The sequence below is a fragment of the Mus musculus genome, chromosome 16, assembly GCF_000001635.26.
Source record: "Mus musculus strain C57BL/6J chromosome 16, GRCm38.p6 C57BL/6J".
Lineage (NCBI taxonomy): Eukaryota > Metazoa > Chordata > Mammalia > Rodentia > Muridae > Mus > Mus musculus.
In genome coordinates this window covers 24,429,341-24,456,574 of record NC_000082.6, presented here as the reverse complement: position 1 = coordinate 24,456,574, position 27,234 = coordinate 24,429,341, and the positions used below count along the sequence as shown (strand labels likewise).

The window sequence follows — 27,234 nt, the reverse complement described above, 5'->3', positions numbered from 1 at the left end:
TGGAAGAACAAGAAATATGACTAAGTGACCCGCTGAATTTCAATTTCCTTACCTGTAAAATGTGAACTAGTGAGTCACAGAGAACTTCAAAATCTTATTACTCCTTGGTAACTCTTCAACACAGACATAGCACTGAGAACGATGGCTCTTCTCTTGTGATTATGAAAAGTTAATTCCAGGGCAGTAGCCTGTTGTAAAACTTGTCCACCATATACACAAATCAGAAAAAGACCACCATCATTCTCATACTATCTTTGAGCATTTTCTAACTAAACATAGGATTGCTTCATGTCCATGGTATCTTTAGTCCTATCTGTGTACAAACTTAGAGCTAGGTTAAAAAATAAAACATAAAGTCACTTCCCTAGTTCTTGCTCAGTAAGAGAGCCTGGGCACCAGAGTAGGGAAGGGGCCAGCCAAGAAACCATCATTAGTTTTAAGGGATTGAGAACTTGATCAGATCGATCTAGATCTAGTTACGTGCATCTTTAACAGGGTACAGACTAAGACAGGGATTTGCCTTGTGTTGTAAGCTCAAGCACACCCCAGCAACAAAAAGGAATTCCATAACAAAAATGGAGTTTAATGAATGAGCCTGCTGAAGCAGTTCGTTTCCTTAAGTTAGTGTGTGGTCTTCAGAAGACAGGAAATCTCAAAAATCATTATCACTGGAGGTATGATTTCAAATGTGCAGAGAAACTGATGGCTAAGAGGCCATCTTTAGAGCTGTGGACAGTACAACCTAATGCAAAAAGATCCAAACCCCAAACACCATAAAATCAAAGTTCCCTTATGCAGAAAAAGGGGCAGTGCTAGGGAGAGAAACACAAAACTTCTCCTCAGAACTCTAAGCCTTGCTAAAAGTCCCAGCCCTCCACCCTTGTCCCTGCGGAAGTCACATCCATCTGCAGCTTCCTTCCATGTGCCCATGTAAGGGGCCTCCCTTTCCCACAGGCAACTTCTCGGTTAATAATTTTCTTCTTCTTTGCCATAAAGAGAACAAGTAGCTTTGCTAAAGAACGGCTGGGAAATGATTGAAGCTCCCATGCAAACAAACCATTAGCAGGGTTCAAATGCAATTTAAATTACCAGTTGTTAAAGTGCTCCTCAATTTCACAGTAAGTTTCCAAGGAGAATTATATGCTATATACTATTTAATTGGTTGTTTTCTATTTTTTAACATCCTTTTATTCCCTCCACCCTTATATTTCAGAAGTGTCTATAAGAGCTTCCCTTTAAAAAATTATATATTGTTGAATAGATTAAATGTAAAGATTGAAAGGTATCAGAGAAACAGCTGCAGGAATATGCAGCTCCACAGAAACTGACAGCTGGGAAAACCTCAGGCCCTGGAGAATTTGAAAAACTTAGAAATCACTAGCAGTACCCACACCCTTACAGTGAAGACTCGGAAAGCCTTCTGGGAGATAAAGGCTTGACCTGAAGCCTCCCCCTGAAACCCCTCACAGCTTCCGGTTTCAGGCCTTTACACATCTCTTTCACATGCTGTCTCTAGATTCCCAAAGATGGTGAGAAATCCTCAATGAACCTGACTTGCTACTTATACTTTTTAAAGAAAATATGGAATCCCTTCACATAGCCTCCTGGCTTCTAAAGGGGAAATACCCAATGTCTCCCCAAAAGGGAGGAAGAAAAGGGAAGACTGAAATATGGGTCCTAAGAAACAGAGAGCAAGTGCAAGAAACCCATGGAGATTTTACCAGACAGCCTAAGGGTCTTTGTGACTGCAGATGGCCATTGCTTTATCTGGCCCCAAACCAGCAGCTACCACGGAGAGAGGACAGAGAATAAACAAAGCCAGGCAGACCGTGGCCCTTGTGTAAATACAAGGGTTTCTAAAATCTATCAGGAGCCCAGTCCTAACTCCAAGGCTTGTGTAAGTGATCTTAACCTCTCCAAGCTCAAGTTTCCTGTGAGTAACGTGGGGCTGGCCAATCCCATCTGCCAGGGAGGGTATAGACAACCATTTCCTGGAATGCCGCAGACACAAAACAGAGAGAGACCACACATGGTGCAAGGATGCATGCTCACCTCTTTCCAAGGTTTCTATAATTTCCCAAGGACCATGGCTCTACAGATATAATTTATGAAAAACTTAATATAAACCATTTGTGCTTTTGTACTCTCTAAGATACGTGATGTTCCTTCAAACTAAATGCAGTTATGTTAGCCTTTTCAAAAATAAAATACATGGATACTTTACATGTGTTTTATTTCTAATGCAAACTATTTGAAAATGCTACTTTAAAAAAACTATTTCCAAACCTAATTGTTAATTACACATTAGTCAGCCTCCCTTGCTCCCCATCATCACTAAGAAAGAGCTCCTACTTAGACACGAGGGAACCCGAGGACTGGAATGTACAGCAAATATTTGAGCCTAATAGTACCAGTTTAGATCCAAAATCTTCAAAACCTAAACCCTATGGCAAGGGTTTTATTAATTATAGTCACAAACAGAATATGGACATTTATTCTACTTCTCAGGGCAGACATTTACTTTAAAAAAAAAAAAAAAAAACCTGCCATTTTCACACTTCAAATTGCTTTGGTATAAAAATAATGGCTGCATTAAAAAAAAGTTCATGTAAGAAACCTGCAAATCTGTTGTCTATTCTACCTTGTGATTAAGTTCTTACGGAAAAGCTCAGAGGCCTGGCATTAGCAATACCTATAGGTGTCCAGAATATAATGGCCTGAGGAAGGCTCGTCACTAAACACCATCAGGTCAGTTCTAAAGCAGACTCTCAATGACTGTGCTCTTGATGAAACAATTCCTGAATAAGCCTGGCACTGACTTCTGAGAGCTCAGGCATAGCTGTTAGCTGACATGATGGCATATTCCCTGCAGTCATAAGACACGGAGATGTGCAGACATGCCCCCAAGGAACTCACAGTCTCCCTGTGGGAATGCTGGAGTACACAAGATGGTGACAAGACTGCAAAAGCAAGTCAATGACAAGTTCTGCTGAGGTCTGGAAGTCCTCTGAGGAGGTAGTCGCTTCCCAAATAAGCTGGGAACGCAAGAGGATTTCCACATATGAAGAGACTGGGCACAAGGTACCAACGGCCATGGGGAACCAGTAGGCATAGAAAAGCAGTGGGCACAGGGAACCAATAGACGCCAGTCTTAAGGAAGACCTCAGAGTACTCTCAGAGACCCTAATGAGGCCAGAGGCACAGAGCTAATGGGATACAGAGGGATCTAAAGCTGGGGGGGGGGGGGTGTTATAGCAAGAACAGGGAGAACTTGATAGCCTGCCCTAAAGTACTTGAATTATAAGACTAATGGAGGCTGCATTTGGGAAAATGATAAAAGAAAAAAAAAAAAGTTAACTATTTCAGCTATCACTTTAATAAAGGCTCCCCTACCATAGTCAACCATCTATAACAGCAAGGTACTAGCGTATAAGGGATGTTACAAAGAGAAGCTGGATCTCAAGTAGACCCAAACCCAGAGCTTCACTGCATCTTCCTTCTAACTCTGCAACTCTCAGGGTAGAAACTAGGTTTCCTGACCCGAGCAAGACCTCCTCTCTCATGAGAGACAGCCAGCACTATCAGCTCCAGACTCTTCCCTATCTCTCAAGCAGAGTCCAGTCTGCTCCTTTCTGTGTGTGCTGAGAAACCCATGACACACAAGTCCTTCCTGGCAAGCTAGCACTACAAAGTGGACCCTTCAGTTAGCAATGCCCTAGCCTGACACAATCATTTAAGATGCATGAAACTGTTCTTTCCTTTAAAGAAGGCCTGGGAGCAATTATGTACATCCACAGATGCAGGAAAATGAAGTACTCCCTCTGCCCTTAAAGAGCTTCATAAAAAGGAGATACAATAAATTTGTAAAGGTCAAGAGCCGAGGAAGAGGCACATCCTGAGGTACAAGTTGCTGAATACACTATGACGTGGGTGATCATTCATTTACACACATGTGATAGAAAAGAAACTCAGTCACGCACCTCAGCAGCAGCTAAGAAGGACCAAACCTGGATCATGCTTCTAAGCATGAGCTAAGCATGAGCTAAGCATGAGCACACACACTCTGCTGCCTCCCAGCTAACTGGAGCAGGCTACCACAACAGAACCATCTTCTAGGGCAAAGGAGGTAGTGGTGGGGAGCAAATGGTGACTGGGATTAACTCCTGTATAGGTCAACAGGAGTCTACAGATAGAAGTGAGGTCATCTCAGACTAAAGGAACAGTGTGGGCAGAAGCACAGAGTAAGTGAATGCAGGGTATCTGAGGAGAGGCAGAGACTGTGCTCAGTGAGCACGGGTATCAAGGGAATCTATGGTGGACACATACTTGATTCTGGTTGTGAGAGGCCCTCCATCCTAGGGACAGGAGTCTTGCTTACAACTCTGACTACTAGAACAATCATATATTTCAAAGGGAACCACAGCACGGTTTCAGCATTCCTTGGGATTTCAGGTTCCAAAACTGGGGTCAACCAAATAGTCTTTTGGGATCTGGGCCAGGAAACAAGATTGGCCCTCAGGTTCCTTTGAGCCAACGTACAGAAGGATGCTGTGCTCAGCTTTGACCTTAGGGGTGAGAGCATCTTTGCCTGTTCCACACATCCTGACCTTGACAAAAGACCCGAGTAGATTTCAGATCCCAGCTGGAGCATAAGCTCTCGGGCTTCCTGAGCAGGACACAGGGATCAGAATCAAACACACTGTCCTCCACTCCTGGGTCTTTCCAGTTCTTAACTGCAGAGCTTCCCCAACTCACTTCCTTTTAACAGGGACACAGGTTACAAGATAGGAATGGCATTCCTGAAGCCAGGTTACTATGTCAGCAACTAATCCACGAAGCTGAAGATGAGGACATGCTCTTGTACATGAAAACTGACATGTTCAGCACAGGTGCTGCCCCCCACCCCACCCCCCAGAAGGCACCACGTTGATAACACGGTATGAAAGCTACCCAGTCCTCCTGAAGAAGTGGTCTAAATCCGGAGTTGTCAACAGTTTTTTCTCCTGCTGAAAATTGAGCTGTATTCCCCAGGCAAGCCATTACATCTTTTTGTGCCAAATTGTTTTCATCTTTTAAATGACCCAGTAATCCCACTTTGGGCAATATACATCAGGGAATAATCCAGAAGGAGAAAAAGATGGCAATTTGTTCAGAGATGTTATTCATAGTGCTATTTCTAGTTCTTTATATATCCCTCTATTATAGCACTTATCTCACTGTGCTGTAATTATCGGCTCCCCTTCCCTACGCCTCCAAATTATCTCTGAATCAATCCCCAGTACCTAGCACAATGCCTGGCATACAGTAAGAACTCAATAAGTGTTTGTTGACTGAATGGGTAATAGGAAAGAAATTTTCAAAGAAACGAGTGAACGCAAACACAGCACAGTTTTTAAGAGATGGTGTTAAACTGATTTCTTTTCTCCCCGTTGAAAACCTCATAACTTTAGACTGCATACTATTTAAAGAGGACTATTTAAAAAGCCTCAGGAATCATTGCCCGCTGATTTAGTTTAGGTTTTTGTTTTTTTTTTTTTTTTTTTGAAAAATGTCCATACTCAGTCAATTATGGTACAGGTGGCCAAGGAGTTCCCAGAGACATAAGACCCATGCAAGGTCTCTTTTGGACTGTGGACTAAAGGTAAGGGTTTAGGCAAGCAGCTTCTCAAAATGATTCTTAAGCTACTTTGCTGTGGGCTTTTGACTAAATTCCCTAACGAGTCAGAGACCTTTCTCTACACTGAAAAAGCAAAGGATGCCCAGAGAGGACGGGACAAGAGAAAGCTCAGCTTAAGTGAAGGAGATGGCACAAGGTCTTCTCACCACAGCCTCAAGCCACAAGGGCTTTAACTCAACAGCCACTCTGAGATCCCTGAGCCTTGCAGGCCCGCTTTACAGGATGGAAGGTTTGTTACTAAAGGTACAGGGACAAGAGACAGAAACCATGGTGAAAAGGGACCAGAGACACAGCTCGTGATAGAACATATACTTAGCATGTGTTAAACAAAACAAAAACATAACGTTAAACCACTCGGCAAGCTTCACATTTTTGATGAGAAAGAATACTGATATATAACTAATCTAGAGAGAGCAGGAAGGCCTTGTTTGGGGGTATTCTAACAGCACTAAGCCAGGAAGTCGGAAGCCAGAAGCTGCTGCACCCTCAATTGCTTGACTAAAAGCTCGTAGTTAGAATTCAAAGAGGGGAGAGTTTAAACTTAGGTCTGCAACTGTTATAACTTCTCCACAAAACAACACTCATGTGTGTTATGAAGGTCTGGGTCCATCCAGCTTGACATTTCTCTAAAGGAAATCACACTCTGGTATCCTACCGAAAGCTCTGAAACGGGTCCTGAACTTCCCCCCCCCCCCCACCCACTGCTACAGCACTGCTGGGGCAGCGCCTGCCCCACCCGCCCCGCCCCCACACCTGGAATGTACCAAAAGTCTCTAGTTTTGTGCTTCTGCTACTGCCCTCACATAACAAAGAACTCCTCCTTCCGCAGCAGCCAGAAAGGCGATTGTAAAATGTAAGCCCCAGTGGTTGGTCACCAGCCGACCTGGACTTGGGACTTGGGACTTGGAAGGAAGCTCAGGTCTCATGGTGTGCTCACACCTCTAAGCCCTTCTAGCTCTTGGCTACTGCTTCTGCATCTGCAGTCCTGACCTGCTAGCACAGCATGCCCCTGTTTCACCACTTTGCACCGGCTATCCACTGCCTGCCTTTCCCTTTCCTCTGTCCCTTTCCGCTGGCTGGCCCCTGTCACTCAGATTTAGTAGGAACAGACCTTGCAGAGCCCCTACCCCACATTTAGCAAATCTTCATCTGGATTATTGACAGTTCCCCTCACTTCCCTGTTTGTTTCTTATCTCCTCCCCAAGACACCCTTGCGGCTCAGTATATTTAATTATGCAGTCTGCACCCTGTGCTGGGATACTACCCACAACAGAACAATGCAAGGAGCAGAGACAAGACAATGATCAATGAAGCTAGGAGACCAGGAAGACAGCTTAGTCAGTAAAGTACTGACTTCAAGCCTAGGAACCCAGGTTTTAAAAAGCCAAGCATCATGTCACACATTTGTCATTAAAGTAGTAGAGAGGTAGAGACAGGCAGACCCCTAGAATAATTGGTCAGATCAACCTTGCCTACTTGGTGAGTTCCAAGCAAATAAAAAATCCTATTTAAAAGAGAGAGAGAGAGAGGGAAAAACAAAAACAAACAAACAAACATCATCTAAAGATGTTCTCCAGTAGCCTACACACACACACACACACACACACACACACACACACACACTTTAATAAAATTATAAAAAACATATGGCACAGAAGAACCCTGGCAGATCAGCTCAGGGTAAGTAACCCAGCCTAACTCCGACCTTAGCAGGAGATATGCAAGGACCAATAAGGGTCCTGGGCAGGTTCTCACAATTCCTGACCCCTTGCTTTTCTTACAGGTAAACTAGGCTAACATCTGTCATATAACAAGAGGAAATTATCAATAAGCCATAGTGGTTACTGTAGAGCTCTGCACAGACTAAGTATCTGCTATCAACAGCTGCATTTTCTAGGCAAGATTCAGAAAACAGCATTGTGCTCCAAGCAAGACACAGATCAACAGCAGAGTCAGTCCAGGCGTCCCCAAGGTGAGCAGAGCCATTCATTATAAAGGCAACTTCTGCCTTGCTTGTAGAACAGTGTGAGAATGCTGTCAGGGGAATGCACTGAGAGAAGTCTGGGTTCAAATCCCACCAAATGTGACAAGCAAACCACACTCCCATGTCCTCTGGCACCTTATGAGGCTGTGAAAAACAGAAGATGCACTGGACAATGGCTGGCTCTTGCAGCCCTGAAAACCCATCATAGCTACACAAAGTCCCACGTGCAAAGTCTGTATGCCAGACTCTGTGGGCCACACGAATACTGCACAGCAATGTGTCACACTTCAAGTCTAACCACAACTCTCCCTGCAGGGTAAGACTGCCCCTCCCCAAGTTCCCACTCATATCCCTTTTGGTTTATGGCTTTACCCCTAGCAATCAGACAACACCCCCAAAATTATCTGTCTACCCAACTGAAGGTAGGCCTCAAGCAAGAACAAATATCTGTATAGTTTTGGGGTTTTTTTTTTCCTCAGGCAGAGGCCATTTCTAAATCTCTCTGTGAGAATGTCTCCCCGGGGAAAGCAGCTCTCCCCACTCAAACTTGCAACACTGCAGCACTGAGGCAGTCAACATTACTTACAGTATTTCCCACCACCCTGGGTAAGCCAACATCCCAGGCCTGCTGGCACAAATGCCACTGGCAATAATGATGTACTCACTGAGGAGGTCACCGCCACAGAGAGCTGGCCTTCACTGCCCTGACTCCCTCTCACCAAGCCAGGCCCAGGACAGAACACAGCAGGGATGTGGCCCAGAGCCTGAAGGGAACGGACCTGAGGCACTCTCTCTTCAGACTCCAGAACTAGGAGCAGAGGAATGGAGGGGGAAGGGCAGGGGGCGGGGGAGGGGGCTCGACTTGGTTTCAGGAAACAAGAATTCAAATCCTGCTTCTCCCAAACCCTGAGTCACCTCCTTCCCTTCCAATAGATGAGTGTGGTGGGTAAACATTTCCTTATATGGAGAAGGCGGCTGGAGGATGTCAGAAAAATCTCCCTTCTCTCTGGCACTTCAAGAACATGCCCCACACAAGGCAGACCTCCTTACCCTGAGTAAATCATTAACCCTCACAGACATGGATCTCTCAACCACTAATATCACACACACACCACAGATGTGGACTATTACTCCTAAAACACATGCACACGTGTATACACACACACACACCTTTGTGTGTGTGTGTATGTGTGTACAGTCCTGTTCCCAGAAACAGCCTCCCAATCCAGCAAAGGATGGGGGTGGTTTCAAAGTTTAAAGTCTACATTAAGACTGGGACTGTCCAAAGTGCCATAAGAGACTATCTGTAGAATAGAAGAAAATCTTTGATAGCTACTCATCTGAGAGACAATTACTATCTAGAATGAACAAAGAACTCAACCAAGTAAGAACACAAAACTAAACAACCTGACTAATAAATGGACTGAAGAAATAGTTTTTAAAAGGTGAAATACAATTGCCAATAAGCAGAAATAGTTTTCATAAGATGAAATACACTGGCCAATAAGCATGAGATGTTCAATATCACCAAGCAAAAATGCAAATGAGAACTCCACTGCAGTCTCTCTCACTCCAGTTACTATGCCACTCATTGTCAATGACTGCTGGAAAGGATGTAGACAAAAACTTACCCTCAAACTGGTGGGATGAAACCTGGTCCAGCCACTATGAAAATCAGGATAGAGGACCCTCAAAAAGCTAAATTTATAACCACCATATGATCCAACTAGCCTGCTCCTAGATACTTACAACAAAGTGTTTCCAATCAACATGCCAGAGAGATACTCCAACACCAATGTGTATTACAGCAACATTCATTACAACTAAGAAATGGAACACAGCAGCACGGATAAAGGAAATATATATATTTATATATTTGTGTGTGTGTGTATATGTGTGTGTGTGTGTATATATATGTGTGTGTGTGTATATATATATGTGTGTTTGTGTGTATATACATACATATGTATATACACACATATACATATAATACATATATACATGATATACATGACAGGGGGTTTGCATTCATAAAAAAGAAGAACATTATCTCATCTTCAGGAAAACAGATGTTCCTGGTGATGGTCATATTAATTGAATTATGCCAGTCTCAGGAAAATGTTGGATATTTTCTATCATTTGTGGTTCCTAGGTTTTACATAGATACCTAAAGTCATTTATGTATATATGACATGAAAGTAAAAGAGGAAACGATATAGGGGGACAGCACCTGATGACAGCTGGGGAAGGGAAGGAAGGAAGGAAAGGGTGGGGTATGAAGAGAGCATACAGCATAACTGTGTCAGTGTCCAAACACAGTATCACACTGTGTACAATGTTAAAGACACTGTTCTAACACTGCACAACACTGTGTACAATGTTGCAGACACTGTCCTACCACAGCACAGCACTGTGTACAATGTTGCAGACACTGTCCTACCATAGCACAGCACTATGTACAATGTTGCAGATACTGTCCTACCACAGCACAGCACTGTGTACAATGTTGCAGACAGTGTCCTAACACAGCACTGTGTACAATGTTACAGACAACAAACACTTTTAAGTTAAATTGAGTAAATATCCAGTTAATATCTTATTCGTGATAATGTGTGTGTAACAATACATATCACTCTCAGTGAAGCACCTGTGCCAGGAGCCAGGAATTTAACCCATGTTACACAGGCACTGAAATAACTCTTCATAGACTTTTGAGTTGGGGAGTTTTCGGGCCACTTGGCTTAGCATGAATTCTTACAATGAGGCAGACATCAGAATCCACAACACAGAGTCAAGGCAGACTACTGGCAGCGCGTGTCTGTTAGGGGAGAGAAAGGCAAATCATATAGCACAGCTTGTAAAATATATTCTAAGGCCGAGGTCCTGTGAAATAGTTGGAACTGTGAAGCTAATCAGGACTGAATCTGGTCAAAGTGACTCAAGATAAATCAAGGGAGAGAAAAATGAAAGACAGACATGATATTAGGTGGACACTCAGAGAGGAGACCCCAAATGTACCTTTGGTTTCTGGTTCCCCATGTCATGTTTGAACTTACTATCCTGTCACTAATAAAGCTATTCTAAGATGAGGTGAGTCCTTTTCCAAATGGTAACCAATTCTCAGGCTCTTCAGACTGCATTGTGAGGCTGCTGCTTCTAACATCAAGGAGTTGTCAGTTACAAACAGCACTGGGCAAGGAGTAAAGGTTCCCAAGCTCCAAGCCAGAACAGTCGCTTCTGATGGCACAATGCTATGCAAATCAGTTCTGCTCTGCTGGCTCCCATTCCCTTATCCAAAAACCGGACAGCTAGCCCTAAATTATCCAGCTATGTGCCCAAAAAGCAGTTTCTAGTTCTTCAGTCCAAACGGTCCCTGTGAGCTTATTTTGATGCATTTTTTTATGTTTTTATAAGATATAAACACAAAATTAAGGGATGCACATAGGCACCCAGATAAAGCCCCTGCCACCACCCAGCAGAACCCAGCTCAGAAACCAGGTTCCACACTGCAGTTCTCCCAGGAGCTAGCAGGAGGGTGGAGAAGAAAGGAAACGGCTCTGTTGGGAGCAGTTTCTGCTTGTGCGTGGACAGGAGCATTTCAGCTGAGAAGTAAGATGTTGCCCTGAAAACACTATGCAGAGAAGAGCTAGGAACTTCCAAAACCAAGGTGCAAGCAGTGAGGCACCAGGATAAATATGAAAATCAGAAGAGAAGACTCACAGTTCTCCTCTGCTGTGCAAACATGTACAAGTTCATCTCTTTATCAGCAAAGGGACATCTCATTCCCTGTGTGTATGTGTTCTGGCCACAGAGCACCTCTGACCCACTATGCCTGACTATTCATGACTCCCCTTAGCATCTCCACGGTCTCCCATGAGACAGAGATCATATTTCAGACAGCTGTTAATTCTATCTTTGCACAAGACAGTTCTTCCTTATATGGAACCAAATTCTGACTCCCCGGCCTTCAACCTCCTGGCCGTTTGGCTCCTTAGGACCACAGGTCAAGCAATGCTTATCACATTGAGTTGGAATTCTTGTAGGTAAGTGTGTATATAAAAACAAAGCTATCCAAGACCTCGGTCCACAGCAGTTATACTCTCTCCTGACCAAGTCACATTGATGATTCTTCATGCAACTGTTACCAACATGAAGTCCATTCTTCTGCGGGTTTTCCAATGCCTTAATGCTAAGCAACATATTCAACATGTACACTGCTATCCTGTGAACTGGAAAGCACCTAGTCTCTCCTCTCCTTCCACAATCCTTCTGTGGGGGGGGGGGGGGAGGGAGGGGAAGCATTCTCAGAAAAGCTAAGCTCTACCACTGAGCTGAATCTCATCTTCTTTCGTCTTCTTTCTACTTGTTTGTTTGTTTGTTTGTTTGTTTGTTTGTTTAGGGCCACTAAGTGGCTCAGGATGAGCTTCTAGTCCCTTCCATACCCCAACTAGGCCATAAAATTGAGCTCCACATGCTGTAGCCTTCATAGTGCCTGAGCTTACAGGCCTGCTTCTAGGCACAGAGAGTGGTAGTTCGGTGTAAAACTAAAGAAAGCAACCTTTAAGACTAGCTCTCTATCATTTCCTCTGCTGGCCTTTCTACATGCCCATCCTTCATGGATGAAGTCTATGATACAGATCCTGTTCTTCAATACTAGAAACCAGTCCTGCCAGACCCAAAAAACATGCATCTCTCTCTCTCTCTCTCTCTCTCTCTCTCTCTCTCTCTCTCTCTCTCTCACACACACACACACACACACACACACACACACACACACACACACACAGGTCAAAATTCTTCCCAAGAACATTAAGAATGAATTCTGAATGAAAAGGGGCAAGCACAACTCTCAGAACAACACAGGGCAGTGAGGTCAACTTGCTCACCCCAGGGCTGGAGTGCCTCAGAGATGTCCTCAGAGTGGGGGAGAGGGAAACACCCTTTCCTGTACACCTCAACTGCACTATGGAATTCAAGATTCATGGAGTCAAAGGGGCAGTGCTTCATGTGACCAGTGTGCTCGACCATACCTAAATGCCACCCCAGGCAGTCTCCCTTAATCTCTACACACAACTGCCTGTGGGGGGAAACATAATATCCATTGTGCCAAAAGGAAGGCAGAGGCACAGAGCCAGCACATATAAGTTCGCAAGGCTACAGCAACGGAAAGTCGACAAAGGAACCTGAGGACCTGAGCCTCCAGGTGTGACTGTACTCTAAACTAAACTCACTGTGTGACCTCTGTTTAACTCTTCTAAGCCTCGGTTTCTACACCTGAAAATCAGAGATTACAGCAGTAACTCTGGGCCTCCCTCTTGGAGTAGTTACAAGGATCAGAAGAGATAATGAGAAGGAAAGCCCTCTGGAAGAGAGTAAGGCCTTCTAAAAGTGTGAGGGATTATTGTGTGATTACTTGTAAATGACTGTGCATTCCATTACAAATACACAAAGCAGTGAGGTCATTCACAAGACAAAGAGACACTAGGCCCTGGGAATTAAGCGAGGCTGAGTCCTCGCTTTACAGGTTAGGTCTATATGCTGCTCACACTTGCAGCTCAAAGCTCAGCAGCAGCTGTCAGAGTCTCAAATTCCAAGTCACATATGTCTACAGAGCAGCTCAAGACAAAATCTCCCTTTTCAGCTAAAAGCAAACTCCGGGCAAGAAGGAGGTAATAGAGATGGATGTCTGGAAGACCCCTGAGAGTCTCGGTTCCGGGAACATGGCCTTCAGTGTTTTCCTTGGAGGAGTTGTTAGGAACACGGGCTCCAGCCTCACTGCAAAAAGCCCGTGGGGAAATAAATGTACAGTAAGGAACTATTTACCGAGGAGCACAGAGGAAATGTCCAAGCATGAATTAATCAAGGGCTCAAGACATTTCAAGTTGCAGATACCAAAAGGATAAGGCGCTCCAACCAGTTAACCCTTCCAGCCCAGCTCACGGAGGCTCCACGTGGAGTCTGGCACCAGAGGCAGCATGCAGTGAGCAGCAGAGTGAACCAAGACACTAAGTCCCTTTACATACCAGTCTTCCTGTGGGAGACCACCCTCAAGAGGAGTCCCAAGCAGCTCTGAGGGTGTGGCCTCTCTTCAAGCCTCTTCCAACACTCTAGCTGTCAGGATTCTCTTCAGGTCCTGCAAAGAACCAGATACTCATTGTCATTTATAGAGGGGCTATAAATTCCCAGAAATGCACCCCTACTCTGGTGAGGAAACAGCACAATGCTGGTTATTTTCTGGCTGGCACTATGCCATCTGTTTCCCCTGCTGGAAAGAAGCCATAGTGGAGGGCAAGCTATGATTCCTTGCTTACCTCCCAGTGGCTGGATTAGACTTGGGGCTAGGTATTAAAAGCGGTTACAGCAGACAGCAGTTATGAAGATGGGAAGGAAATAGTAGATAAAAGATTCCAGTGTAGACAGCGAGAAGATACATGAGGGAACAGTAGTCAGCTAGAGTCGGTCTACGGACAGACAGGTCACTGGTGAGGGTGTCCAGAGCTGAGGATAAATAGAGACATCTCATAGCAATGTAGAAAGCCAACTGTTCAGAGCTTAGAAAATGAGGTTATGCTTTGCCTGTTTTCGTTATAAAGAAGCAAAGCTCTGATGAAACCATTGATAAGATTTTAAAAAAAAAAAATGTGCTCTTCTGCTCCTCACTGAAGAAATACTAATAGTAATAACTATGATGTGATATAGACTTACTTCACATTAGCAACTGTACTGCAGCTTTATATATACACAGATGTGTGTGTGTTATTTTATCTAATAGCAATGATAACCCCCTGAGCTAGACATTCTACTCCCATATTATAGAGAAAATTAATGATAAAGACAACATAACATCCCAGAGATGGTAGATGCAAGAAGCCAACTAACATGGTTGTTCACGGTACAAATTCGACAACTTGCAATTACAGAAGCACCCTAGCCCCTCTCCCCAACTGCCCACCTTCTAGCCACATGATTCTATGAGATGAAATTTATTCCCTATAACTAGCATGCATATAACCATATGTAGCATAACTGCCTCCAAAGGACTTGACAGTAATAGTTCTGTTGCCAGGTGCCTTCCACACAGTAAGCACTCAATAGCTACGTGGGTTTAGACAGGCAAGGTTGGGTCAGGAAGGTAAGAGAATATAGGCTATAACAGTCACTTTTCCTAGACAGAAATTAAACCAGTCAAAGCAAGATTACCAGGATGAAAAGAGAAGATGTAGCCAGAGTGACAGACACAGTTCAAGGAGGCTGTGCTCAGGGCAGCTGGAGGGCTCTGTAGCCACTCTGGGCTGAATATCCCTTAACATCCAGCTGCTGTTCCTGAGGCCTCAAAGGGAGCTCCGCAGATCAAATACTTCCTTGAAAAAGGAAACAACCACATCCCACTAAGTTGGGAATGTGAGTTCAGAGAGATGCTTTCAACTAAGTGTCAGGGAGTCAAGGACATGCAGAGCTGGGTGTCTCTGCCCTGGGACCCTCACAGCTTGTGGCTGTGCTAAACCACTTTGGGGTTTGCCTTCATGAAGAGGTGTTAGGCTACCACAGTGATTTTCAGTCTTTCATCTCTCAGCACAATTTCTCCTTTAAGTGAATACTAAGAGATGCTTGCCTTTTAAAGGGAGGGAAATCAGAGGTACCAGCAGGCTTCAAGCCTCCCTCACCCTCCACTTCTCAATTTGTTGTCACTCCAACTCTAAGACCACACTGGAGCTTCCAACACTTGGAAGCCATCAGCCCTGAGATCTTTAAGGACCCTCTAATTCTGCAAATTCAGGGGTCTGAGATGTATGTCTTCTTAACAGTTCCCTGTTATTACCTGTGTGAGAGGCATTATAGTATAGTATGACATAGCACAGGACAAAGAATTCTCAAATTAGAAAACCTGGGTAAGAATGTTCACCGAGCATGGCAGCACATGCCTTTCCCCGAAGCGACGGACTGGAGTTCCAGGACAGCCTGGTCTACAGAGCAAGTTCCAGGACAGCCAGGGCTACACAGAGAAACCTCGTCTCAAAAATAACAACAACAAAAAAAGAATCCTATAATCCTATGTTCTCCCAGCAGTTACTGAAAGTTTCAAAGCTCACAAACAACTCTTTGGGCTATTTGACATACATTACATGAATCACAGGTCTCAAGTTTTATTTCCTTTCATTACCAGTTGCCTGTACTGTTTTTTGGTTTTTTTTTTCCTAAAGATGGGACCTGTGAAATACTCCAATAGACATTAACATGTTCATTTACATGCTAGCTTTGGAATCATATATGCATTTCCAACAAAAACAGATCCAGCAGGTTGTATATATATGAATGTGTATATCTATATATGTATGAACATATGCATATATATATTGAATTCATATATATGAGTACATATATATGAACATGTATATATATATGCATATATATATATATACACACATATATATATGAACATATACAGCAATAGTAAACAAAGCAAAAGAGACTATCAACTTGTGAAGGGGGAACATTTGAGGGAGGATAACATAGAGGGGCGACTGGAGACAGAAAAAGGAGTGAGAAGTGGTATAGATGGATTGAAAATAAAAATAATACTTTAAAAGAGTCCTGATGTCTTTGACGTCTCTAAACTACACTTTTCTCACCTGTAAGTGGAAAGCACCCACCGCAAATGGCCTGTGTGACAGTGAGTTGGCTTAACAAGTTAGTTAACGGGATGCCACAACATAGGCTACAGTATGGTTATCCATTAGCTGTATCTTGGTCCATAAATGAAAAGCAGATGGCCTCAGGTCCTTGTAAACTTGAGGACATGTTCAACCCAAACACACACCCTGGCAGTAGTAAAGAACGGGTAAGGAAGACAGGAAATGTAAGGCTGGAGGGCGTGGCCGTTTCCCAGGTTTCCAGTGCTGCAGTGTGTGGTCCCACCCACCCACATGTCACTAACTGGACTTAGTGGATTATCACAGGGAAGTATTTGGGGCACAAAGGGAGATGGCGGAAGTAAATGGGGACCAGAGTGTACATGATCTTTCATTGTATACATGTATAAAATTCTCAGAGGTACTTTGTTTTTGTTTTAGGTTTTTTGAATGTTGTTTGTTTGTTTGTTTTAGTTTGAGAAACACACTCTGAGTCCCAAATTCTCTGAACAGCTTATCTTAAAGCTTGTCTTCAGAATCTCTGAGACTCGGGCCTTAGACTTCTGATGACAACCAAGATAGTCAAAGATGAGAAATGGAAAGGTTTGAGAAAAACTACTGTTTCAGACCATGGGAAGAGGGAAAGAATTAGTCTCTCTCCATAATCACACCAGCATCAAGGCAACAGCTGAGGGACCTGAGATGTCCTGGCTGTCCTCCGACCTCCAAGTGCTTAGTGTGCACAGGTGGGGTGACAAAAACCAGAACAGCCTGCACTACAAAACAAAAAGTGCTCACTGGTGCTTGAGCTCCTCCCTAGACAATGCAATGGGGACAATGCCTTGGGAAGGTTCTGTGACTATGTGGCCAGGAGAATTTTTCACTAGCCCACCGTTTCACTAAAGGTGGTCCCAGCAATTACCATAAACATCCAAATCACTTCAATAATGCATCTGGAATTCTTTCGGTGACAAGAGTTCTTTCCGTGTCTCCCCTGTTTAAATGCCTGTCAGATAAAACCACGGTGCCTACTGACATACCCTCTAACACGTATTTCAGCCAAAAGTCACATGCCACATTGTGACTCCACAGCATGTGCACTGAACTCCCTCCCCCATAGCAGGATGCAATTGAAGTCCTGCAATTAAGGGGGCATTTCAGGGGGAGGGGTCCTAAGCCAGCTCACCCGAGACCCTAGGCAAGTCACTTTCATTCTCTGAAACACAGGTTCTTTATCCATAAAATCAATCCATCCATCCGCATGCCTTCTTCACGTCACCCTGAAAAGCCTGTCAGAAATGAAACCAGGAGTCCTGCCAACACACACACACACACACACACACACATACACACACACACACACTCACACTCAGTTCCATCCCTAAGATTCCCTACCCAACCTTCAATGTCATGGAAGACTAGAAGACCTAACCAGAATGTCAGAAAACTATGCAGAGCTTAAACAAAAAAACAAAACAAAACAACAACAAAAAAAAAACACCACAGGGAAAAGCAACCATTCCACAGCCATCATCACAGACCAGCAAGTCATTCCCCAAGAACAAAGGCAGTCATAGTCACAGTACATGCACACTGTCAGCAAATTGCTGGTTTGACTGGCAATTAATAATCAACTCGAGATGCAGTAATATGAAGGGTGCAGTGTGCACCTGGCATGCTTCATGACCTAGATGGTCCACAAGGGAGTAGAGGGAACAACGTGCTTTCCTGGAGGACACTTGGAAGATCTTCTTCTCTGGTTAGAAAAGCACCTACTGCGACTACCTGGCCACCGCATGCTTGTTTAGCTATGGAGGTAATAATGCCATGGCAGGCCAGCATAGCCCCTGATTATTCTATAAAGAGCTAATACTGACTGCCTGGCTCTCCCAGAACTCCCGGATCCTATTCCAAGCTAAAGCCAGGGGTCACTAAAGCCAAGTTCTGGAAATCAGTTATCTGGGGCATTCATGAAAACACACTGCTGATGTCCATGGAATGAAGAGTGGGTCTGTGCTCTCACAGATTGCTCCACTATCTTATGTGATGTGGTTCCGAAAGGTGACAAAGTCCCAGTGTCTCCAGAACCTATCCTCAACCTTCTGTTCCCATAATAAGCAGACCACACTGCCATACAACCCACATTCTTAGGTGAAGTCTTGGCTTCTGTTGGACCCTCCATTCCCTACTCATACTCTGCATGCCCCTCAATGAACATTAGTAATTCTCATCAGGACTGGGGTTGCCTTTTAGAGAAAGTGAGTTATTTATTCACTGTGACTCCCGTATTAAAGGGCACCTAGCACCCTTGACCATGCCCTCTAAATACCAATGGTGACCCACCCTCTGGGGACTAAGACAACAGAATACTCCTGTGCATTCTCAAATCCCCAAAAAGAGATGGCACTGCTTCCAGCTCTGACTCCCAGGTCTACAGAGCACCTTCATTCCTAGCCCTTTAGAACGGTCCTTTTCCCTGAATGTGCCAACCTCCTGTGTAGAACATCAATCATGATCTTCCTGGACGATTCTTACTTCGCATTTGATTTATTCCCTGCCTGGTAGGGGCTCCCAAAGGAAGAATCCAGGCTGAATCTCTGCGTATTGCCAAGTAAGGCTCATGGTCAGGTTATAGTCAGTGTTTATTAAAAGCCTGAAAACAAATTATGTGTTCAAAAACCAAAAACCTGTGTGAGTGCATGGAGCCTAGAAAGAGACTAGAATGAACTGGAACATCACCAATGAACCACTCTCGTCAAAACTAAGGAAAACGCAAATCAAGAAACTGAATGTAGGTAAACAGCCTGCTCTTCTGGGATATTAAGCATATTAAGTTATATAAATAAACTTAAATAGTAGATATTATACTTAATTATATTGCTATGATATCTAGATGACTTATAAACATTAAGCATTTCAGGATAATAACTCTAGAGATTTCTAAATGAATGAGCTAGGGGCACATATATCCTCTCAGTTGGCTAAGGGGCCATTTTCCTGCCCTGAGGTATTGCAGCACTACAGAAGAGCATCCTGCTGCACGTGGCATTTCTGCCACTCTCTCAAAACTAGGCGATAAGGCTCCACCACTGAGAAGCTCTTGTGTGAGATAGTGACAGGACAGTGAATCCAAACCTTCCTGCTCCTCTTTCCATCCCCAAATGGCACTGTGCAAGGGAGGCGTCAAACAGCCTCTGCACAGGCAATGTCACGGCCAGATACCAGCTACAGGGATGGTGGGACAGCAAAGTGTCAGGCACCGCAACCGTGGCTTCCTAATCACATGTTCACTGTCCCTAGTCATGGCAATATAATCAGTTCAGACCCCACAGCTGCAGACACCACCTGCTGACTCCCACTCTTCTCATCTTTTCAACCATTTTGTTAGCACCTCGTGCTTTGAATTAATTCCTTCCACTTAAACTATACAGAATGCTTCTCCAAGTGTCACTTCTAATAGATACAGGAAGAAAAAAAAGAAAGAGCTGGTTCCTTGATCCATTCCTCTGTATCTCATGTGTCTCACTCTACGTCCTAAGATGTTTCCTATGCACAGGCAAAAATACCTCACTTGATTGCAATAAGCCAATAAATCTAGAACTCTCAAACTGATGTAACAGGTATAATAATCTAGTCAGTTACCCAACAAGCTTATGGTCAATGTAAACACCAAGCCACAGAAAACAAAGCCTGCTTATGGCAAAATTATTGACCTCTTCCTTAAAGGTTCTAGCTTGGACAGTTTTCCAGATTCACACCTCTTAGGCTTGCTTGCTGCACTCCTGGACCATCCAGCCTCACCCGGCGCCATGCTCAGGACTTGAGAAATGTTTGCTCCTTTCTCTTATCTTGGCCAAAAGATGAACGGTGCTTTGACCGGTGACCCCAGCAACATGTCCAGCACTTACAGAGTTTTGCCACTGCAGCAAGAGTTGAAGTCCCCTCCCCTGAAACATGGGTGAGTTTGAGTCTGCTCCAACCGATGGAGAAGAGAAACACAGCCTCTGACTAACAACTACTGGCTAACAACAGCATGTTGGTCAGGATTCACCCTCCCTCCTTCCTTCCCTCTATTTGCCTCTCCCTCCCTTCTTCCCTCCCTCCCTCCCATATCCCTGTCCCTTTCCTCCTTCCTTCAACCTTCCTTTTAAGGCCATCAAACTAAGTGCATGCTGCGAAGAAAATCTATCCTGGAGAACATATCCAGCCATCCTGACCTGTGACTGTCAGCATTGCGTGTCTCTAGTGCCCAACCTTTAATTCCTCCAGCCAAGACCACAGGCCTTGTAAAACAAAAGCTCTGGCCATGTAGGCAGATTTCTTCCTCCTTCTTTGTCCTGCCTAAATTCTTGACCCAGAAAACTCATGAGCATATGTGATTGTTATATGCCCTAAGTTTGCAGCCCTGACTATTCTTTCAGCTTCACCCATCCCTGCTCAGACCATTTCTTCCTACACTGATGAAGTCCATAGACGATCTTGTATGGAAATGGCTCCACTGCGTGGTTGGAAACAAGGTACAGGTTCTATCTGTTACTACAACTAGGGGACACAGCAGAGTTAATGGGGGAATTGAAGATAAACAGACACAGACCAAGAGCCTTGCTCAACTCTACATCTGCCTAGTGAGTCCACTGAGGACTATGGCCTCTGCGGGCCTCTGTGCTCTCATCTGTAAGAGGGCTGGCTGAGCATGATTAGGAAGGCTAACTGCTGAAGGGCTTGTGAGGATGAACTGAGAGCTACCCAGAAACTGCAGCCATCTCTGCAGCTATTGACTACCCAGCACTTCCTCCTTGCTAGTGTGACCTCATCCCCAACACAGCTCCACTGCCTGCCTGCTCAGCATGGAGCTCAAGGCCTCAGACATGACACGCAGGTCAGAAACACTCAATCCTGGCTAAAAAATAAGCAAAAACTCCTACCTAGCGCATCAAGACTGCAAGCTCCAGTGGCTAGGAGTGTACACCCTGGAATCTCTGGCACAGATTCAATTCCCAGCTCTGTCAGGTCTCGCTGGTGGCCTGAGCTCTCTGTGAATGTCTCTTTATATGCAGAACAGGGACAGAAATGACACTTTCCTCACAGAACCAATACAAACGAAGTAGCCACCACTTAGTCATGTCACCAAGTATGTCGGTGCATGAGCAATCCGAGACTCATTCAACTGTAAACCCTGGTGCCTGGTGTACAAGGTAAAGAGTCAGGATCCCAGCCCATCTCTCCAGCATTGTACCGAAGCCAATGCACTTCCCATGCTCCCCCACAAGCACATTTAATGGGAAATGTATCTCACTTGAACAGGGGAAAGCAGTCCAGACACACCAGGGCTGTACCTCTGGGCATAGCAAGATGATAAGGCCAATGTCAGAAACCCTGCTTTTCAGCACAGTCAGCTCCTGTGGGTAAAATTAGCTCAGCTCTGTTCCAGTGCCAACCGGAGCCCCAAGGCAAAACTCACCCCAGGCAAAGCACGACCTCACCTGACCCTCACTCTCAGGAAGGGGTCCCTCATGCACCTCATTAGGGACTGCAATGACTCACTAGGCTCTTTCCTGTCTCTGGCTGCTGAGTTCACCTCGCTGCTATCCAAAAGCGCAACTCCACAGGAGAACTAAAGACAAATGCAAGCAGCCATTTCGGCTTTCTTCCCTCCGAGGCAGCTCACAGCAAGGACTGAGAAGGCTGCTTGCAATGCCAGCTGTGTGCTGAGAAAGCTTCCTGAGTTGTATAACCCAGCTCACAGGCAAAGAGCGGGCACTTGCCCAAATAGACCCCTGAGGTGACTATCCTTAGCTTTCTACAAAAAGGACAGTGTTGACAGAAAGACAGGCCTCTGCAGTACCTCTGTACCCTACAGCACACAGCACAGTAGACTAGAAGACCGCTAGAATCTCCTCTGCACCCTGTCACCCCAGCCGAGCAAGGACCACCTCTTCTAGGACCCTCCCCATTCACACTGCTACCTGAGTAAATTCCACCCCACCACACCCGCACCCCTTACTCTAGAGCACTTAGTCAGGCACAAATGACTAAAGATACAGAAATGAGAAGAATGTCCCTTCCCCTCCAGGAAAAGCAGTGAAGTTCAACAGAGGCCCAAAAAGGAGGAAGCAGAGATAAGTAAGGTCAAAGGTCACAGGGGACCGTAGTCCCAAAGGGAATGAGCAGGCGACGGGGGCAATGTTTCAGAGGAGAAAATGCAAGTGTCAAGCCATAGAAGGTGACAGAGAATCCAGGTACATGCCTGAAGACACGGCTACCACCTGCTGACTCTCCCCTTTAATAGATGCAAAACATTTGGAATTTTACTCTGGGTGAAGAAATTAGAGACTTTGAAAAATAGAGGTAGGCCAGAACATGTTCCTGAGTCTATAATTCCACTCGTGAGGAACAGAGAACACAATCAAAAAGGGCAGGACCAGGAAAGAAGGCCAGCTGAGAATGCTAAGAGAAAGGCTGAGCTCGGGAGGGGCCCTAAAGGACGACAGGAAGGGAGGGTTGTGGAGTGGCTGCCACCATAGCTGACAATACAAGCTGAAGACAGGGCATCCTGCATCCCATGCCCCCACCCCTCCCCCCACCCCTTGTGTTCCGCTAGCAGTGACTTGCTTCCCACAGTGACAGTGACATACTGAGTCTCTTTAAAGACTTCCAAGTGCAATGTCCAAGAGGCAGTGACGTCATTCATACGTGGGCCTCCAGCTCACGAGTTCCAAACCAGAAAACCTCACGCACCCGGCAGGAACACAGATTCAAAGACAACCCAAGACAAAGTTCTGGAGCCCCTACCCCTCTGGCATGTGAGAAGGGCAGAAGCCAGCATGGAAATCTGGAAGAAAAGCTAAGGACATCAGACTGAGAGAGAGAATAATACAAAGGCCAGGAGAAACTATGCTGGCAAGTACTAGAGTTGGCATCACACAGTGGAGTGGAGCACCTCTCTCCAGACTGAAACAGGTTCGGACAAAAAGAAAGAAGAACATAGACACATGTGTAAAGATAAATAAAGAGGAGCTCAGAGACCAGCATCCCACAAAGACTCCATGTCTCCTCCCTGACTCTTTAGACTACCCTTGACCTCAGGGCACAGTGTGTACCACAGATCATCTTGTGTACTTCCTGGCCAGTCACATTTTTGAAAAGTAACAGAAATTAATTTTATTAGTGTATTCCATTTATTACAACACACCCAAATACCATTTCAAAGTAACAAAAACAAAATTTATTTACGTATACCTTTAATCCCAGCACTTGGGAGGCAGAGGCAGGCAGATTTCTGAATTAGAGGCCAGCCTGGTCTACAAAGTGAATTCCAGGACAGCCAGGGTTACACAGAGAAACCCTGTCTCGAAAATAAATAAATAAATAAATAAATAAATAAATAAAATAAAAAATAAAAGATATTTTATATCTTTTGGATACTAAGCTTTTGAAATCCGATGAGAATTTTACATGTACATGTCAATTTGAGGTATCCACATTTTGAGTTCTCCCCTACCATATGTCATTCTGATCTAGCATGGATGAATCGGGGCTCAGTATGGTGCCTGCCACACAGTGCATCTTTAAAAACATGAAGAAGTACATCTAGATGGATGAATAAAAAATCAAATGCATGAGCTACGTTGTCATTTCATTGAGAAATTTAGGAAATTTTCACCAGGTTTCTTCCCTCAATCAAGTACATTTTAGGTATGAGTCTTAGGCTATATTAAGAATAAGGCATTGATATAGCTTAATGTTAACATTAGCAGCATAATTTCCATCCCTTCTTCTTCTTTTAAAAGTCACAAATGTTGTCAATCTTTTTGGGGAAACAGAGAGGTGGTAAAACATGCTGTCACCAACTAGTCAGAGGAGCTGTTGTTCACACAGGTCTCAGACTTTACTTCTCAGTGAGTCTCAACTTTCCTTACTATAAAGAAGCCATCCTAAAATTCCACTCCACTGAGCATGTCACATAGGCTCACTCTAAGCTCATGTAAAAATACAGAGGCATTCCCATGATGAAAAGAAGAAGTATTTCCCTAACTAAATATGTATCATAGAGTGCTTCCTACTCTTGCAAAGGACCCTGCTTCAGTTCCCAGTACCCACAAGACAGTTCACAACTGCCTGTATCTCCAGCTCCAGGAGATGCAATGCCCTCACCTGGCATCCATGGGCATGTGCATAGTGGGTGCACATAAAGTCACCATTTGCTTTCATCTGACTGTACTCTAAGCATGACACACTGAAGCAGTATGGGGGCTCAGAAAAAGTCTGACGCTGAAATGATAACTTCTCAGAGGCCAAGTCACATGACAGAGGCAAAACTAAGTTGACTGGCATGCTATTTGTACTGACCCAAGTGAATCACCAGCAAGTCTTGACCACAAAGCTCTTAAGGCCTGATAACATAGGGTAGTGGACACAAATGAGCCAACACACACACACACACACACACACACACACACACACACACACACACACCTGTCTTTGCTGTAGAAGGTAGAGCCATGAAACTCTGTTGTTTAACACATACACAGTATTCAGTATACGGCACTTTCCTACACACTTCAGAAATACTAGTTGATTCCACCTTCCCCACAACCCTGTGAAGCAGCTAGCTTTATCACTATGCCCACTCTACATGTGGGGAAACTGAGGTAAAAGTAGACAGAGCACAAGACAGGGGCAGAGCTGGGGACCAAGATTCTGTGTTCGTCATAGGGCTATGCTGCCTCTCAGCTGATCTTGAATCCTTGTTTTTATTGTTACAGTGGGGGTGTAGCAGGCCCCCCACCTACTACTGTACAGCAAAAAGATACTGAGGGTGTGTGGACAGAACAGGATCTTTATTCTCTCCCTATAAGGAAGTTGTAGGAGAGGCTAAATCCTCACCAGGAATCACACCACTGACCTATGCCAAGAAGAGTTACAAACCAGAAAGACTCCCCATCCATACATGTGATCAGCACTTCCCTCTGCCATCACCAGGATGCTGTCTCAGAATAAAAGCCGTGTCTCAGGAGCAGAGAGGACAGACGCTGAGCCATCCACACTCTCGAGAATGGCCTTGCAGAGACCCTGGCAAGCACTGAAACACAAGCCCCCTTCTTCCCTGAGCATCGCTAGTGCTTGAGGCAAGAACTTTCGACCCCATTTTGTAGAAAACAGTAATGACACCTCCAGTTCTTACTAGCACGACTGCTTTTGTGCACGGAAAAGACTTGTTTCTCATGGATGACACGCACACGGATGGGATAAAAGGCAATGTGGAATTAGGTATAGGCTCGCAGGTATAGGAGGTGACTTGCTCAGACAAGCATGAGCTCAAACACTATGTCTATCATTGTGTAAGCCAATCAAGCATGCTGAGTTCCGAGCTCCTACCACAGGATGAGCAAAGGATGCAAGACTGGCTACAACACTTGGGAACTTCCTGACACCTGGCGTATGACAGATAGTATTTAAAATAAAGACGAAGGCCACCGCACCATGCCGCTCTATCTGTGCTGTATCCTGTGAAAGGATTAATGGCTTTGTTGCTTTCATCGATGCTCTACCGTGCATACTACCACACTCAAAATTACCTGAGCTCCACCTCCAGCCACAGCTTCACCTCCAGCCACAGCTCCACTCTTGTTTCTGGCCTGATCTCTTTTCCTCCTAAGTTTACCAAACTGCTATTCTTCAAGTATCATCCATCAACCCCATAAGCTCTTCACAATCATCCCCCTTTCCTGTCGCTCACTCACTGGTACGTCAATTATCATACTGATGACACTATGAGACTGAAAGCACCCAAGGATGAAGCTAGCCAGGGCACACATATATGGCCACACTTGCTACTAAAATATTAACATATGTCCTTATACATTGACTACAAAAAGAAGAGCCTTCTACCTTGTCATTACCAGGTATGCTAACACCACCCAAATTTTGCCAGCCACTTCCTTAGGAGCCCCTTGAGACTCCAGAGACACACCAGCAAGGTGCCTCTTGTCAGGACTTGTGACAACCAGCACAGAGTATGCTATACAAGCAGCACCATCTCTGTCTATGGGGATCACGTATCTACAAAAGCGAGTGCAGAGTAACTTTGGTTGGAATGCTCCCTCGGGCACAGAGTGCACATCTCCCAGCATCCAGAGAGCTCAATTCTCAGATGCTAAGCTGATTCTGTGCCTCCCGTGCCTGCTGTGCCTCCTGTGCCTCCTGTATTTCCTTGCTCAGCAACAGCCTGGCACATCAGAAGCCTGCATAAAAGGTGTACTCACCAACTGCCTCATGCATACGACTGTGACATCATACCCAGTCTGACCCAGGCTCTCCCAGTTACTCGGCTCACCTCCTGACATGGACCCTCGACCCTATCCTCACCACCTTTCAAAGCTACAACCAGAAAGCCAGCCCTCAGCTTAACACTTCCAAAGGTCCTGTCACCACTAATCAAATCTAGACTCTCTCAAGACCGGCAACAAGGACCCTCCTCCTTGACCTCATTCCAGGAATAAGGAAACAACCAACGACACAGTTGTTTCTGCCAAGCACACAAAAGGCAACAAATAGATATAAAAATTTCCCTCTGGAAAGTAACCAAAGCTGTTTTAAAAATGTATCTTTGTGCATGGATAACTGAAGGGTGCTCTTTAAGTGGTTACACTGAGCCATCCTGCCTCTGTCTTACAGCGATGTAAATATGGCAGGGAGGTGACTTGCTCAGGCCACACGGTTGGCGCATCTCATGGTCCAGGATAAACTGTAATCCAAACATCTCAGCACTGAGCTCCATGGCTTCTGCAGCCCAGTGCATCTCCATGCACTATCTCAGAGCAGAAAGTGAAAACACAACATGCTGCTGTCACTACCTGGCTCCTAAAACTGCTGCTCCCTCTGGCTTAGGATGCTCACTATAACTGAAATATGTATTTCTTTACCTGGTTCCTATCTATCGG

The 27,234-nt window shown here is 44.8% G+C and overlaps 1 protein-coding gene across 7 annotated transcripts in view; it reads right to left on the bottom strand.

The window, feature by feature from the left end:
- The window catches only part of Lpp (LIM domain containing preferred translocation partner in lipoma), a 599,229-nt gene that overhangs the window by 536,004 nt on the left and 35,991 nt on the right, over positions 1–27,234 (bottom strand). For 6 of the 7 annotated variants that reach the window (NM_178665.5, XM_017316922.2, XM_030249029.1 and 3 more), the window contains exon 2: positions 13,685–13,794. The gene's annotated coding sequence lies outside the window, so the exon portion shown is untranslated. Of the gene's footprint in view, positions 1–8,326; positions 8,485–13,684; positions 13,795–27,234 lie in introns of those variants that run through there. The other variant, NM_001145952.1, reaches the window with a different exon arrangement.